General features: G+C 46.4%; 1 protein-coding gene across 1 annotated transcript in view; it reads left to right on the top strand.

Annotated features, from left to right (window-relative positions):
• Positions 1-4,374, top strand: part of RSPH3 (radial spoke head 3) — a 72,208-nt gene extending 67,834 nt beyond the window's left edge. Inside the window, 1 exon segment of the mRNA XM_081250719.1 lies at positions 3,896-4,374. The gene's annotated coding sequence lies outside the window, so the exon portion shown is untranslated.
• The last annotated feature ends 11,708 nt before the right edge of the window (positions 4,375-16,082 follow it).

The following is a 16,082-nucleotide window of genomic DNA, read 5'->3' as shown; positions in this document are numbered from 1 at the left end:
CACCCAGGGAGTGGATGAAAGTGTCAGGAGAATGAAAGCATCTTCAGAAACATCCCTAGAGTAGAGACCACCACATTTTTTATCTTCTATCCCTATTTTTTTAATGTTTTTTTACTGTGGTAAAAGTCACATAACATAAAACACACTACGTTAACCGTATTTAACTGTGCAGTTCAGTGGCACTAAGTACGTTCACGTTGTTGTCAACTCTCACCATCATCCATCTCTCGAAGTTTTCACCTTCCTAAACCGAACACTGTCCCCATTAAACACTAGCTCCCCATTCCCCCTCCCCACCGCCCCCCTACCCTCCAGCCCCTGGCATCTACCGGCGTGCTTTCTAACTCTATGAATGTGACTATTCTAAGTACCTCGTATACGTGGAATCGGTGTTTGTCTGCACCTAATGTATATTGGAATGCATTTTTAAGGTTAACAGAAGGTAGCTTGTATTCCTATTAATGGGGTTTCCACAATAATGTTTTATTTTATTATATTCGTTAATATTACCAAATGGCTTATCTCATTATATATATATATATATTTAGAGAGAAAATGTAATTTAAAATGTTGCATAACTTTTTTTTTAACATCTTTTTGGAGTATAATTGCTTTACAGTGGTGTGTTAGTCTCTGCTGTATAACAAAGTGAATCAGCTGTGTACATATATCCCTATACCTTCTCCCTCTTGCCTCTCCCTCCCACCCTCCCTCTCCCACCCCTCTAGGTGGTCACAAAGCACCGAGCTCATCTCCCTGTGCTGTGCAACTGCTTCCCTCTAGCTATCTATTTTACATTTGGTAGCGTATATATGTCCATGCCACTCTCTCACTTCATCCCAGCTTACCCTTCCCCCTCCCCGTGTCCTCATATCCATTCTCTACATCTGCATCTTTATTCCTGTCCGGTTCTTCAGAACCATTTTTTTTTATTCCATATATATGTGTTAGCATATGGTATTTGTTTTTCTCTTTCTGACTTACTTCACTCTGTATGACAGACTCTAGGTCCATCCACCTCACTACAAATAACTCAATTTCGTTTCTTTTTATGGCTGAGTAATATTCCATTGTATATATGTGCCACATCTTCTTTATCCATTCATCTGTCCACGGACACTTAGGTTGCTTCCGTGTCCTGGCTACTGTAAATAGAGCTGCAATGAACATTGTGATACATGGCTCTTTATTCTTTATTTTTTATTTTATTTATTTTATTTTTGGCTGCGTTGGGTCTTCTTTGCTGCACACAGTCTTTCTCTCGTTGCGGCGAGGGGGGCTACTCTTTGTTGCAGTGTGTGGGCTTCTCATTGCGATGGCTCCTCTTGTTGCAGAGCATGGGTTCTAGGCACAGAGGCTTCAGTAGTTGTGGCACATGGGCTCAGCAGTTGTGGCTCGTGGGCTCTAGAGTGCAGGCTCAGTAGTTGTGGCGCACGGGCTTAGTTGCTCTGCAGCATGTGGGATCTTCCCGGACCAGGGCTCGAACCTGTGCCCCCTGCATTGGCAGGTGGATTCTCAACCACTGCGCCACCAGGGAAGCCCCTACATGACTCTTTTTGAATTATGATTTTCTCAGGGTACATGCCCAGTAGTGGGACTGCTGGGTCACATGGTATTTCTATTTTTAGTTTTTTAAGGAATCTCCATACTCTTCTCCATACTGGCTGTATCAATTTACATTCCCACCAACAGTGCAAGAGGCTTCCCTTTTCTCCACACCCTCTCCAGCATTTACTGTTTGTAGATTTTTTGGTGATGGCCATTCTGACCAGTGTGAGGTGATAACTCATTGTAGTTTTGATTTGCATAAAATGTTGCATAACTTTAAAAATTATTGGTTTAATACTTTATGGTACAGCAATTTGAAGTTCTGGTTTTAAGCTCATTTTATTTCATTACTTGGTTAACTGAAAAAAGTATCTTATGAAGATGAGTAGAGTCAAATGGGAGAAAGATATATATCATTAGCTGTGTTTGTTAAATTACAATACTCATTTATTCATCACATTCACCAACACACAAAAGTTTTGGGGGCTTCCCTGGTGGCACAGTGGTTGAGAGTCCGCTTGCCAATGCGGGGGACACGGGTTCGTGCCCCGGTCCAGGAAGATCCCACATGCCGCAGAGCGGCTAGGCCCGTGAGCCATGGCCGTTGAGCCTGCACGTCCGGAGCCTGTGCTCCGCAACGGGAGAGGCCACAACAGTGAGAGGCCTGCGTACCGCAAAAAAAAGTTTTGGATTGAAATTCAGCTAGCAAATTTAAATCCTCTCTGATACCCATCACTTGTTCTTGCAAACTAATCAGAGAGTGCTCCATTTTTATAATTTTAATAAATGGTTTGAAAGACTGAAAATTTTAACTGGGAACATTTTAAGCAGGTTAGAAAATTCTGTTTCCAACTTTTGAAGTGGGGAAGTATGAAAAATTTAACAAGTGACACATCATTTTCAGTAACAAAATCACATAATAATAGAAATAGTTCCAAAACAAAACAGTGCATAAAAATGATCCTCCATGGGGCTTCCCTGGTGGCGCAGTGGTTGAGAGTCTGCCTGCCGATGCAGGGGACACGGGTTCGTGCCCCGGTCCGGGAGGATCCCACATGCCACGGAGCGGCTGGGGCCGTGAGCCATGGCTGCTGAGCCTGCGCGTCCGGAGCCTGTGCTCCGCAACAGGAGAGGCCACAGCAGTGAGAAGCCCACGTAATGCAAAAAAAAAAAAAAAAAAATGATCCTCCATGGACAAAGGAAATAGTTTAACCTTGAGTATGTTTTATTTTGGTTTCCAAAAGTAGCCACCAGGAACTTGCCATGTCAGAAAGCATTTGTAAATTTGGAACAGTCTTTTTACATAAGAAAACTGTGTATATCATCTTTAATTTTCATAACTCTTTTTAAAAACTTTTCTATGAGAACTGGTGAGCATCTGCATGGTACAGAAGATATTCATAGTCATTTCCTATCATTAAAAATCACTATCGGGGCTTCCCTGGTGGCGCAGTGGTTGAGAGTCCGCCTGCTGATGCAGGGGACACAGTTTCGTGCCCCGGTCCGGGAAGATCCCACATGCCGCGGAGTGGCCAGGCCCGTGAGCCAGGGCCGCTGAGCCTGCGCGTCCGGAGCCTGTGCTTCGCAACGGGAGAGGCCACAACAGTGAGAGGCCCGCGTACCGCAAAAAAAAAAAAAAAAAAAAAGTCACTATCGGGAATTCCCTGGCCGTCCAGTGGTTAGGACTCGGCACTTTCACTGCCGTGGCCCGGGTTCAGTCCCTGGTCAGGGAACTAAGATCCCGCAAGCCGTGTCATGGCCCAAAAGACAAAAAAAATCACTATAAATAACTATAGTTTAGATTTTTTTGCTAATACATCTTTATTGAGGTATATTGACATGTAATAAACAGCACATATTTAAGGTGTACAATTTGAGTTTGGACCCATGTACATTCCCACCAGCACAATCAAGATAATGAACACATCCATCATTCTGAAAAGTTTTCTCACGCCCTTGGGAATCCACACATACCCCCATCCTCAGGCAACCACTGATCTGCTTTCTGTCACTGTAGATGTGTTTGCATTGTCTAAAATTTTATAGAAATACAGTATATACTTTTTTTGGTCTGGCTTTCTTTTACACAGCATGATTATTTGGGGATTCACCATGTTATTGCATGTACAATAGCTCATTCTTTTAGTAGTGAGCACTGTTCCATTATTATGGCCACACCTAATTCATTTATCTGTTCATCAGCTGATGGACCGTGGCCTCATTTTCCAGTCCTTACTTGAGATGTGAGCTGCTTATTCCTGTTAAATCAGTCAGTCAAGATCTAGGATGCGGGATGAGAGACAAGCCAATACTTAGGGCTGATGTCAAGTGTGGCATAATCCTACAGACTCTCCACTTCAACAAGGACGGGACCAAGCAGCCTGGAGGTTCCTGTGTGAAGAACGTTCTCTGGGAAGAGATGAGCCATCTTTGTGTTTGTCACTGATCCACAAGCTCAGCTGTGAAATTCTCTGGTCCTCTGTGAAGCCAAGCTATTATTTCTTCTAAAACATCTTTATATCCTGAAGGGAAAAGAATGTGTGTGTGTGTGCATGTGTGTGTGTGCGTGTGTGGTGTGTGTGTCACAAAAATGTGAGACTTGCTTAATGAGATTCATATCAAGAAATGGCTGGCGGGCTTCCCTGGTGGCGCAGTGGTTGCGAGTCCGCTTGCCAATGCAGGGGACACGGGTTCGTGCCCCGGTCCGGGAAAATCCCACATGCCGCGGAGCGGCTGGGCCCGTGAGCTATGGCCGCTGAGTCTGTGCATCCGGAGCCTGTGCTTCGCAACGGGAGAGGCCACAACAGTGAGAGGCCCGCGTACCGCAAAAAAATAGAAAAAAAGAAATGGCTGGCAAAGTTCCCATGAAAATGCCCTTGCTTGACTTTGCATGACCTATCATGCAGTAACCACTGGGCCCTACATAATGAACCCAGGGTCAGTTCAGAACTCAAATGTGTAATCTGACCCAGCTGTTTAATGGTCTACCACAATAAAAGGGTAATCCTCACAGCTCTAAAGCTATTTCTAGCACAGATCCTTACCCCAGCAGTCAAGTCACAGCCAACCATGCCCACATGTTTCCTAAGGGAAAAGCAAAATTAGAAAAGGGCAGTCTCTCCACTTGTTTTAACCTCTCTGATCTAAGATGAATCTACTCATCAGAAGTCTTGTGGGAAAGCCACAGAAGGTCTTCTTTCCCTGGGCAATAATACAGCTTCTAAGTAACGTGCCCTCTCACAACCCAGACCTCCTGGCCATGCTCCGCCCAGGGGGAGGGGGAGAGAGAGGAGGACGGGCTTCAAATGACCTTCAAGGCACACCAAATCATCTTCTGCCCGTTTCTTTCTTTGGACCAAGAATTTAATTGAAAAAGAACTTTAAGTCTAACTGAGTATATGTTTCAGAATTACCTACATTAAAGTGATTGGGGATGGAGAAGAGCCAGTTACAGATAACGGTACAGCCCACCCATTCTAAAGGTCGACTTGGGCAACAACAACAACAGGCCCTCTGCCTGGGTATGTAGGTTGTGTCTCTGAAACATCTAAGGAAAGGTTGTCAATCTGAGACCATCTTCAAGTTTCTGTAAAACAACCAGGAATGGGCTTCCCTGGTGGCGCAGTGGTTGAGAGTCTGCCTGCCGATGCAAGGGACATGGGTTCGTGCCCCGGTCCGGGAAGATCCCACATGCTGCGGAGCGGCTGGGCCCATGAGCCATGGCCGCTGAGCCTGCGCATCCGGAGCCTGTGCTCCGCAACGGGAGAGGCCACAACAGTGAGAGGCCCGCGTACCGAAAAAAAAAAACCAACCAGGGATGAGCTTGATGACCTTGCAAATTCCCTTCCCAGTCTGACATTCTGCAATCTGATGGGAAGAGACTTGGAGAACCAGAAGTAATTCTTTAAGGACATTCTTGTTAAAGGTGTTTCTCAACATTTGTTCCATTTCTGTCTTTAAATCCACATGCAGAATATGTCATCACTCTTTCTTCGCTGCTCCAATAACGTACCGTGTCACCATCTGAAGGCCCTGCCGCCCACTCACTGAGGGCCACGGGCTGTCTTGTTCACCTGTGTGTCTCTAGAATCCAGTGCGGCGCCTGGCACCAAGTAGGGACTCAGTAAAAGTTACTGGGGTGCGACTGAAGAAATTCACTGGATGGATGGATGCACAGTGTGTAGTGCTAGGATCAGGGGGTGGAATAACTCAGGAAGACAGCTGTGGCCCTTTGGGAGGCAGGAAAAGAGGACGGCTCGAATCCAGTGAAAAATTAGAGTTTGGCAGAGACGGAACTGCAACTTCTCCATCGCAATTACTCATGGACCGCCCTGGCTTGAGCCTCTCTATAGCTCTAGGTTTCTTATCCGATGGCCTAGTATCTGCTAGTCTGAGGGATTTCCTCTGTGCTTCCACCTTTCAGATAAATTACCCTCCAGGACTTAAGCTCCCTGAGCAGGAGTCTTTGTCGTTTTGAGTAGCTTCTAGGTATTGTCCATATATTTATTATGAACACAGTATATTTCAAGTGTCTAGAACAGTGCCTGGCACCGAATAGATACCCAGTGTATATTTATTGAACGAGTGGATACATTCACAATGAGAAAGCTCACTCTCTGAGTCTGAAGTGAGAACCATTATTTTCTGACCAAGCCAATATTTTTTGTGGTGCAGAGTGGTTGCAAATTTTGAAAACACAAGGCTTAGGTGAACGAGCGACTGTGAACAGGCTCTACAGAGCAAAGCAGTGGGGCGGATGGACCAGCTGCCTGGCTGCCAGGCCCAGCTTTGCCCCTTAGGAGCCGCGCGCTCAGAGCCTCCAGGTGCCTCTGACCCCCGCAGCCATGTGGGCTTAAGGACAGCACCTTCCTCTCAGGGTTTTTATGAGGATTAAGTAAATCAGTAGGCAAAACCCATGCATAAAAGAGCCTGGTACCTCCTGCTAAGTACTATATATGCCGCGTTTATTAGGGTTTTTCTGGATCCCTTGAATTTGCTGAAATTGTATGCAATTATTAGCTGAGAGAAGGGTATTGAATTCTTTTAGCAGCGTGGACCAGGCAGTCCTAAGTGATCATCCAAATGGCTTTACTCCTCCACAGTCCCAAAGGGTCAGCAGGATAGCAGCTCTAATAACTTGAAAACAATGTTTGCAGTTACTACCCTTTCTGCAGAAGCCCAGCGCTGTGGAAATGAATCGAATGCATACATCAAGTTATAATCCAGGAACGGTCTTTATTAAAGCTAAAGTATAGCCAAGAATCCCAGCCCGTCACCCTACCCCCGCCGGAAAAAAAAGTCCCCACTGAACCAACTGCTTAGTCTCCACAAGGAAAGGTTTCCCAACCGTCACTGCACTAGGCTGCAGCTCCTATAGGTTCAGGGATTCAGTCCCTGTTGCAGGAACCAAAGTTCTGGGCGCTTTGCTAAATTCCATTTTTGTTCTATAGCCACTTCTCAGATTATGACGCCATGGAGGCAGGGACTGTGTCCTCCGAACCCATCTGTCCTCCGCTTGGCCCTGCACGATCACTACACGGGGACCCCGCGCCGCACCCGACATTCTCACACAGGAAACTGCTTAAACTCCGGCCTGCCTTAAAAGGAAACAGGGGCAGAGCACGGAAGCACGAGAGGCCTCCCAGCCAGCGAGCACTGGGAGGGCAGGCAGGCACTAGTCCCACAAGGGGAAGGGGTGGCTTGCTCTGGTTTCAGCCCCAGTGGCCGTCACCAGACCTTGGAGTACAGGGTGTGGTGTTCTGCCTCGCCAAGAATCCTCGGCGCGTTCTGAAAGAAAGAAGTAAGGCGACAGAAAAGAGATTCGTAGACCTAAACTCTGTATAGCTTATATAAGGCTCTATAAAAAGATGCTCACTGGGCTTCCCTGGTGGCGCTGTGGTTGAGAGTCCGCCTGCCGATGCAGGGGACACAGGTTCGTGCCCCGGTCCGAGAAGATCCCACATGCCGCAGAGCGGCTGGGCCCGTGAGCCATGGCCGCTGAGCCTGCACATCCGGAGCCTGTGCTCCGCAACGAGAGAGGCCACAACAGGGAGAGGCCCGCGTACCACAAAAAAAAAAAAAAAAAAAGATGCTCACTGAGGCAGAAAGCTGCGCACCATCTAGACAACGTCTTCATTTACATGCATTTTGACAGGCATATATAGTGAAGATATAGTGATGATATAGATGACACATTGAAAAGGAGAAGTGTTCACTGCATGATCAGTTTTTTTAAAGTGATGAAAACGTGTATTGTGCAATATCACTTCTTAAAAAATGAAATAAAACTCTCCCTATATAGCATTTTTACCTCAAGTATAAATAGTAACCATATATGTATGTAGTACTTTATTCATTATTTTAGTGGTTTAAATTTTAAAAATTAATAGAATACGTAGCACTTAATGAATTGTTAATGAATATGTATCACTTTTGAAGAAAGAAACAAACTTATTTTAAACTCACAAAACTGCCAAAGAGAGGAAGCCAAGCCAAAGGAATCAGTCTCTTTTTTTTTTCATTCTATCTTTCTTTTTTTTTTTTTTGCGGTACGCGGGCCTCTCACTGCTGTGGCCTCTCCCGTTGAGGAGCACAGGCTCCGGACGCGCAGGCTCAGCGGCCATGGCTCACGGGCACAGCCGCTCCGCAGCATGTGGGATCTTCCCGGACCAGGGCACGAACCCGCGTCGCCTGCATCGGCAGGTGGACTCTCAACCACTGCGCTACCAGGGAAGCCCTAGGAATCAGTTTCTGATAAAGGGATTTCAAAACCGAAGCCCTTTCTTTGGGGAGGTGCTGTCTGCCCTAACTCCCTATGTCATGTCACACCTCCGTCCTGTTTCCCACTCACACGGTCAGAGCCCCAGGTGGCATCTTGTTGAGGCATGTGGCTGCCACGTCCCTGCCTAGAGTCCTAGGGTCACCCCTGTGGTGCGTACAAGAGACTTGGTACATTAGTCCATCACCTCTGTATTCAGCAGCCAGCCCCATGCTTGGACTGCTAAGAGGTAACACCCTATAAAAAATAAACATGAAAGAGAAAGAAGCGATTCACTGGGACGACACCCAATACTGACCTTGAGAAAGAGGCCAGTTTCTTCCCAAAGGTAAGTGAGAATGCCTGGAAAAGCGGCCTCTGCTGGGTAGGTATGCGATGCCAACCTTGATCTGTCACAAGCATTATTGAAGAAAGCGCTCTGAAGGCATGTGCCAGCTTTAATTAATAGCTAACCATCCCATATTGGAGATGGTTTTTCCTGCTGTAGCGGAATTTTCCATGAGACTTACTGACAATATTTTATGTCAAATAAATTAGAAATCGAGCTGAAAGGTCCAGGCTGGAATGGGCCAATCAAGAAAGGAAGGCCGAACAGATGTGCGGAGGGCACAGTTTAATGTACTATTACATCCCTGGCGCAGTCAATTACTCAAATGTGTTAGCAAACATAAGGACTTGAAGGTAACCTCTGAAACACAGAATTCAAGAAAAGTAGGGCATTCTTGGCCCTCGTTTAATTGCTACCTCTGAGGAGAGCAAACCCAACCGCTAAGAGGCAACGCCTGCAAATTCCCTTCCAGTGAATCTTTCCAGGGCCCTAAATTCAAACAGCTGGAATTATCATTCAAGCACCATCCACTTAGCCTTTGAAAATGAGGGATCTGTCTCCTGATGGGAAATGTGCAATTCGTTTCACCAACGGGACACAGTGTTCTGGGCCTCGTTTATTCTCCACATAAACAGCCTTTTTGGAGAATCGTGTGTTTGGCATTTACTACTTAACAACACAAGTTACAGCAAATTCATTTCTGTCATGAAAAGTTCCAAGTGTACAGAGGAAGTTAAGAAGAATAAAAACCTTGTAACAAAACAACCTCTGCTTCCCAAGTTTTCAATTGCAAATAACAAAAAAGGTGGCTTGAAAACATCACTAAATTCCGTTTTAAACATCCGCAGCTCATAAGGAGAGACCCAGTCATGGGAAGAGGAAGTAATAAAATAAATAACCGAGCAATGAAAACTTGGTGGCCCAGATGGTGGAGGACGAGTAAATCAGCCTCGTGTCCGGACAGGGAAGCCAAGCACCCGCCCCGCGTCCTTAATCCTGCCTCAAGTGGGGAAAGTGATATGCGGCTCAAATCCCTAGAACTTATAACTACAGGTACTTTAAGAGGAGGAGAAAATCTCTGCATAGTAAAGCCCAGACTCTTGGGCTTCCAAACTGGGTCCCAAACAAGATATCAATGCACTCATACTGGCATGTAAAACTACCCGGCATGCAGCAACCTGGATGGACCAAGAGATTATCATACTAAGTGAAGTAAGCCAGACAGAGAAGGACAAATACCATATGACATCCCTTATACATGGAGTCTAGACAAGTGATACAATTGAATTTATTTACAAAACAGAAATAGAGACATAGAAAACAAACCTATGGTTACCAAAGGAGAAAGGGGTGGACAGATAAATTGGGAATTTGGGGTTAACAGATACACACCACTATATATAAAATAGATAAGCAACAGGACTTACTGTAGAACCCAGGAAACTACATTCAATATCTTGTAATAACATATAATGGAAAAGCATGTGAAAAAGAACATGTATATGCATATGTATATATACATCTAGATATAGATCTGAATCACTTTGCTATACACCTGAAACATCGTAAATCAACCACACGTCAATTTTTAAAAAAGGAAGCCCCCCCCAAAAAAATCCATAAAACAAACAAAAAGATACCCAGCAGGTATTTGTATCTCTATTTTCTAAACCAATTAAATATATCTTGGCCCCGAGGCACCAACCTGGCAGAAAATCCATCCTGATGGTGCTTTGCGAATTCCCCGTTCTACGTGGCCCTGGGCTCAAGCAGGAAGAGAGGACTGAGGAAGGGCCTGCGGATCTGGGGCTCCTGCCCATGATCCACGTGGTCCTCATGTAGGTAGGTTGTCCACTTCTTCCTGGCTGAGCGTCAGCGTGAAGATCCAAGCCAAGGCTTCCAGGTTGGGCTGGCTACTCTTGGAGGGCACACAACTCAGGTGACCCATCCAAGACATTGTGGGTACACAAGGCACAGTTCTGCCCCAGGGGGGAACCCCACAGGCCTAAACTCAAGCCATCCACCCTCTCTCCAGGGTGTCACACTCCTCTCTTCCTGTCCACGCAGCAGCCTCCTTCCCCTTCACTGGTGGTAGAGAAGGTGCAGGACGATTTCAGCCTCATAACTGCCTTCCCCCAACCAGAGGGGTAATGGGACTCTAGCCCAGATATTACAAACCAGACGCCAGAAGGCAAAATTCTGAGTTGTTTTGCGCCACACTCTTTGCTTTTGTTACTTGCCAACAGACACCCACACAAATCTAGAATTTGCACATAAAACCCCAGCTTCCTATTGTTTATTGAAAACTCAAGTGCTCTGGAAATATCAGGCCCACGTGCCCACATGCCGTTAACTGATTGGAGCTAATGGCTTTTTATGGGACTGTGTGCTCTGCTTTGCCACAGTCTCCACTATGCCCTATTGCTGCCATAAGGCCACTTCACAAACTTACATTACCTACTTGTGAGAATCAGATTTGTCAATCCTCGATCTAGGCCTTAGGACACAAATATGTGGCTGCATTTCTAGGGATAGGAAAAGGAATTCTTTCAGATTTCCCAAAGAACAAGACAAAACATAATGTTTCAATAGCTTATCCTGTTATATACGTACAAATATAATTCCTTTGATGGCAAAGCACAGGAGAAGCTAAACACCAGCAACTTTCCAGTCGCACTTGGCACGCAGCCACTAATTCATCCACGTGTTAAAGAAAAAAATCCTTCTGATACTTGTTAAAATGGTGAGGCAGACTTATTCAGGACTGTTGTGATCTGTACAGGGCCCACTGCAAAGGGGTTTTGTAGCAGGGGAGAGACTGGGCTCAACTCCGGATACAAAGAAAAGTGGTCATTTAGAGTCAAAGAGCAGGATGAGGGCAAATAGATGGGAAATTACTAAGAGGAATCATCAAGGGTGAGAGGGGATTTCTGGCTAAAACAACCTACCAGGACTCCTGCTGAAGGCAGGCCAGGCTGACCGGATATCCATCACCTGGGGGTTGAGGGATGAGGAATTTGGCCAGATTTCAGGGGTGGTCAGATATTGAGGGTGGGGTTCTGGTGAGGCTGATGTAAGGCTCCCCAGAGACCGGGCCTCCTTGCAAAGGCGCTCAGAGGAGCCTGACTAGAGTGCGGCCCGGGAGAGCCCTGGTCCTGCCTCCTCTCCTCGGAGACAGCCCCCGCCCTCCCAAAGCCCAGAAGGCCTGTCACCAGCTGGCAGTGTCTATAAAATGCCAGCCTTTCCTCCCGCAGTTCAAGGAGCTGTGACTAAAATTTCCTTGGGGCAAATCCCCCAAACAGCAGGGATTGCAGCTGGTGAAAAGCAGCACTAAGTGACCGGTGGCGTTAACCGTGTATCCCAACAGCGGAAACGAGAGAGCTAACCTGGAAATGATAGCAGCCAGGAGCTCAGCCCCGCCACTGTCCGCTGAGGGCACACACCCCTCCCAGGCGCTGTGTCCCAACACAACAATGGAAGGTAGGAGGCTGTATCACACGGCACAGAAAAATACTGGAATGCATACGAGTAGACTTGTTGGGCAACCTCCCAACATCCGTCTCACTCCCTTAATCAGAAGGACACAGTTCTAGAGTGAGTTTTCTAATGTATCTGAGTCTCAAGGATGACAAGATAGGAGCAGACCCTCTTTCCTGGGCCCCAGGCCACCAGATGTACACCCAGCAAAGGAGCTCATCCCACTGCCTTTGCACATTCAACCGCAGGAACCAGCGCTCCACATTGCTTCTAAGACTCCCATCTGTCCACTGAAGACACTCAGCACACCATGTAAGCAGTGCATTGTTGCCTTTGAAACGTCTTTCATATTTCCAAGTCCAGTCTCCAAGCTGCTTCACCTGAAGTGTGTTTGTCTTTAGAAAGCAGCCATTCTTGACAAAATGCACGCACAGAGGACTTTCCTGGTGGCTCAGTGGTTAAGAATCTGCCTGCCAATGCAGGGGACATGGGTTCGAGCCCTGGTCCGGGAGGATCCCACATGCCCCGGAGCAACTAAGCCCGTGCGCCACAACTACTGAGCCTGAGCTCTAGAGCCCGCGAGCCACAACTACTGAGCCCACGTGCCACAACTACTGAAGCCTGCACGCCTAGAGCCCAGGCTCCGCAACAAGAGAAGCCACCGCAATGAGAAGCTCACGCACCACAACGAAGAGTAGCCCCCGCTCGTCGCAACTAGAGAAAGCCCAGGCGCAGCAACAAAGACCCAACACAGCCAAAAATTAAAAAAAAAAAAAAAAAAAATGCACACACAGAGAGACAGCTATCTACCTGCTAGAGCCTCCACGAGAGACGGGCCCCTCCCTCTCCAACGCCTCCACTTCTAAATTGCAAGCTACAATTTTTGGCATGAGCATTAGAAACCATGAAACATAAGAAGGTTAGGGAAAGGAGAAACATGATTTACTCTTCTCCCTCCCACCGGGTTACCTGAATTTCTAAAGGCAGCGGTATGCTCAGATTTTTTTTTGAGAGTTAAGTATTCAAGAAACTCAATAATCAGAAATCAGGCTAATGATAAATGCCTTTCTTCAGTCCTCATAGCCATCTTCTCAAAGAGGTCCACAGAGCGGGAAAGATACAGGAGACAAAAGAGATAAAGAAAAATCTAGGGCAAAACCAAAAAAGTAGAAAACCTCACAGCAGTGTTCTTGAAATCTAAACTTAATCCTAATTAATCAAATATTTTGAGTTTGAATCCTAAGATCAATCTCTTCTTTTTCATTAAAAAGAAAATATCGGGCCTCCCTGGTGGCGCAGTGGTTGAGAGTCCGCCTGCGGATGCAGGGGATACGGGTTCGTGCCCCGGTCTGGGAGGATCCCATATGCTGCGGAGCGGCTGGGCCCGTGAGCCATGGCCGCTGAGCCTGCGCGTCCGGAGCCTGTGCTCCGCAACGGGAGAGGCTGCAACAGTGAGAGGCCCGCGTACCGCAAAAAAAAAAAAAAAAAAAAAAAAGAAAATATCTACCTACTAACATTGTAGAACCTGTAAGAAACAGAATCGAAAATATAAATTCAAGAATATTTTACACCTAAACTGAAACCATGAGACATTTAGAGAAGTGAAAGTAGCTAAAATAAGCCTCATTCTTTTGTTAAACCTTTGCCGATGCCTGCTTAGAGCAGAGCCAGAGGAAGGCTTAAATACAAAGGAGAGGGAGGGTTGCCCCCTGATCAGCAGTTGTGAGAACATGGGGGAAAGCAGGGGACTGGCAGGGAGAGGGAGTCGGGAGTTAGGGGCTCAGGCCAGGGGTCCTACTGCCCCCTGCCTGGGTACTTCCACCTGCCAGCAGCTGCCCTTTTCCCACCTGCAAAGCCCCTTCCCAAGTCCAGCTGCTCTTACGAAGGTCTGTTATGGTGTGTTTGGTGAGAAGCCCCCAGCCTTCCTGGGCTCAATTGCTGCTAAGTCTTTTTAGATGTTAATTTGATGATTCACTCAAAGGCTTTCAAAAGAGGCTTTTAAGTAATGAAAGACGCAAAGGGGTTTTAAAGCCCTGGCAAGCGATTCAGATTAGTCTCTGGAAAGGTACAAAAGCATGCTGCAGAACTGGTTTAGCTTGGAACTGAAACCACACAGAGGAGAAAATGTTTGCAGTATAGGGAGGCGTCACTTCCAGAAGGGAACTTAGCAAGGGGCCCATTTCCCAGTGTGGTTTATTTATCTTAAGAGGTTTCTTCCCTGTCCACGTATCGGTATCACAGGAGACTGGAAGCAATCACCAAGTGAAAACTCCTACATTTAAATATTTAAGATTCATATCCAAGCAATACAAGTTTCCTATGATTAAATTTAATATATTAAGTTTCAATATAGAACTATTTGTTCACCAGTCTTGTCCAAGATGCAGGATTCTGGATGACTTTTACACTTCACTTTACTGTGGAATTTCCTTTCCATTTGCAAGATTTAAGTGTTTAACAAGTATTTGCTGGTGAAGGGATTAGCAAAAGCACTGGTGAGTCACACAAGAATCTGTTTACACACTAAACCGCTAAGACGGAGGGAAAGTGCAGAGGAGGGGGGTCTTCTCAGGAGAAAAGGTAGAGACCAGGATGCACGACCCCTCCAAGAGTGTGGCAGCTGCCACTGAAGCCCACCCACACACCTGCCAGCCCCTACCAAAGCAAGGAGGGGCTCAAGTGGCTTCTTTTCTTTTTTTTCTTTCTTCCTTTTTTTTTTAAGTGAAATATTTCAAACATATGGAAAGACGTAAAAAGGCATACAATCAATAGCTTTTACTCCCCACCACCAACTTTTAAGAAATAACACATTTCAAATGGTTCCCAGTGTAACCCTAATTCTCCTCTCTCCCTTCAAGAAGCAACTCCTGTCTTGAATTGAGTGTCCTCATTTCCATGTTCTTCTTTTACTAAGCGTGTATATACTACTAAACACTAGTTAGGTATTATTTTGTACATTTTAAAGCCCCGTCTGAATACGTTACTGCAGGGCTGCCCCAAGATGTGCAGGGTCCTGGGCAAATATTTTTTGCGGGGTCCTTGAGTTGCCCCAAATTGTGTGTCAGCACCCTGCTGGCAGCCCAGTCTTGCTCTATGAAGCTCAGCCAGCAGGAGCCATCTGCCCCCAGTCCCAAGGAGGCACAGTCCAGAGCGCCTCCGGGCTTCTGGTCAACCTTACATGCTGTGCAGCAGGTTGTGGGAGAGGGCAAGTCCATGGTCTCTGCCTAAGCTCAGAACACCCTGCCCAGAGATCTGGGCCCAGGCACTGGAGAGGCGGGGTGGAGGAGTCCCTCCAAAGTGCAGGGACACCTAGACAGGAGGACCCAGGACAGGGGCCCAAGTTGCCCCAGTCTAAGGCTGGCACTGGTTTACTGTATGTCCACTTCCGCAACTCATGTTTGCCACTCAACACTGTGAGATCTCTCCACGTCGATCACCGTAGCGCCAGCTCATTCATTTTCATTGCTATTTAATGAATAGATAACAATTTCTTTATCCATTCTCCTGATGATGACATTTCCTTTGTTTCCAGTTTTCCACTATGAAAAACTCAGTGTTGATTCAAACCTCAAACTCCAAACCCATACAAGTGGAGATGTGTGGTTACAAGATCTTGGAAGCTATTTTTTTTCCCCCACTCAGAGCAACAGCAAAGACAAATTTCTGTATTATTTCTCTTTGCTAAAAGTCAGATTTTCTTTTTCTTCTATTCAGCCCTTTCCCAGAGGACGTAGCCCTCTGAGGGTCTTGGAACTATGTGGAGTTCTCTTTTTTGTCTCCCTACTTGCATGGGCCCCCAAGACATTGTTTACCAAGCTCACGGGGCCAATCCAAGCATCTAGGTTACCAGATTGGCAAATACTCCCCCCATGGCAGTAGCTTCAGCATTTGCTTACAACTCCCATTTCCAGCTCCCTTTCCATGTGTGACCCCTGGAAATTTCCTTGATCT

Source organism: Mesoplodon bidens, assembly GCF_964165515.1.
Source record: "Mesoplodon bidens genome assembly, chromosome: 12".
Classification (NCBI taxonomy): Eukaryota; Metazoa; Chordata; class Mammalia; order Artiodactyla; family Ziphiidae; genus Mesoplodon; species Mesoplodon bidens.
The sequence above is the reverse complement of the archived record's forward strand: the minus strand, read 5'-3'. Positions and strand labels throughout refer to the sequence as shown.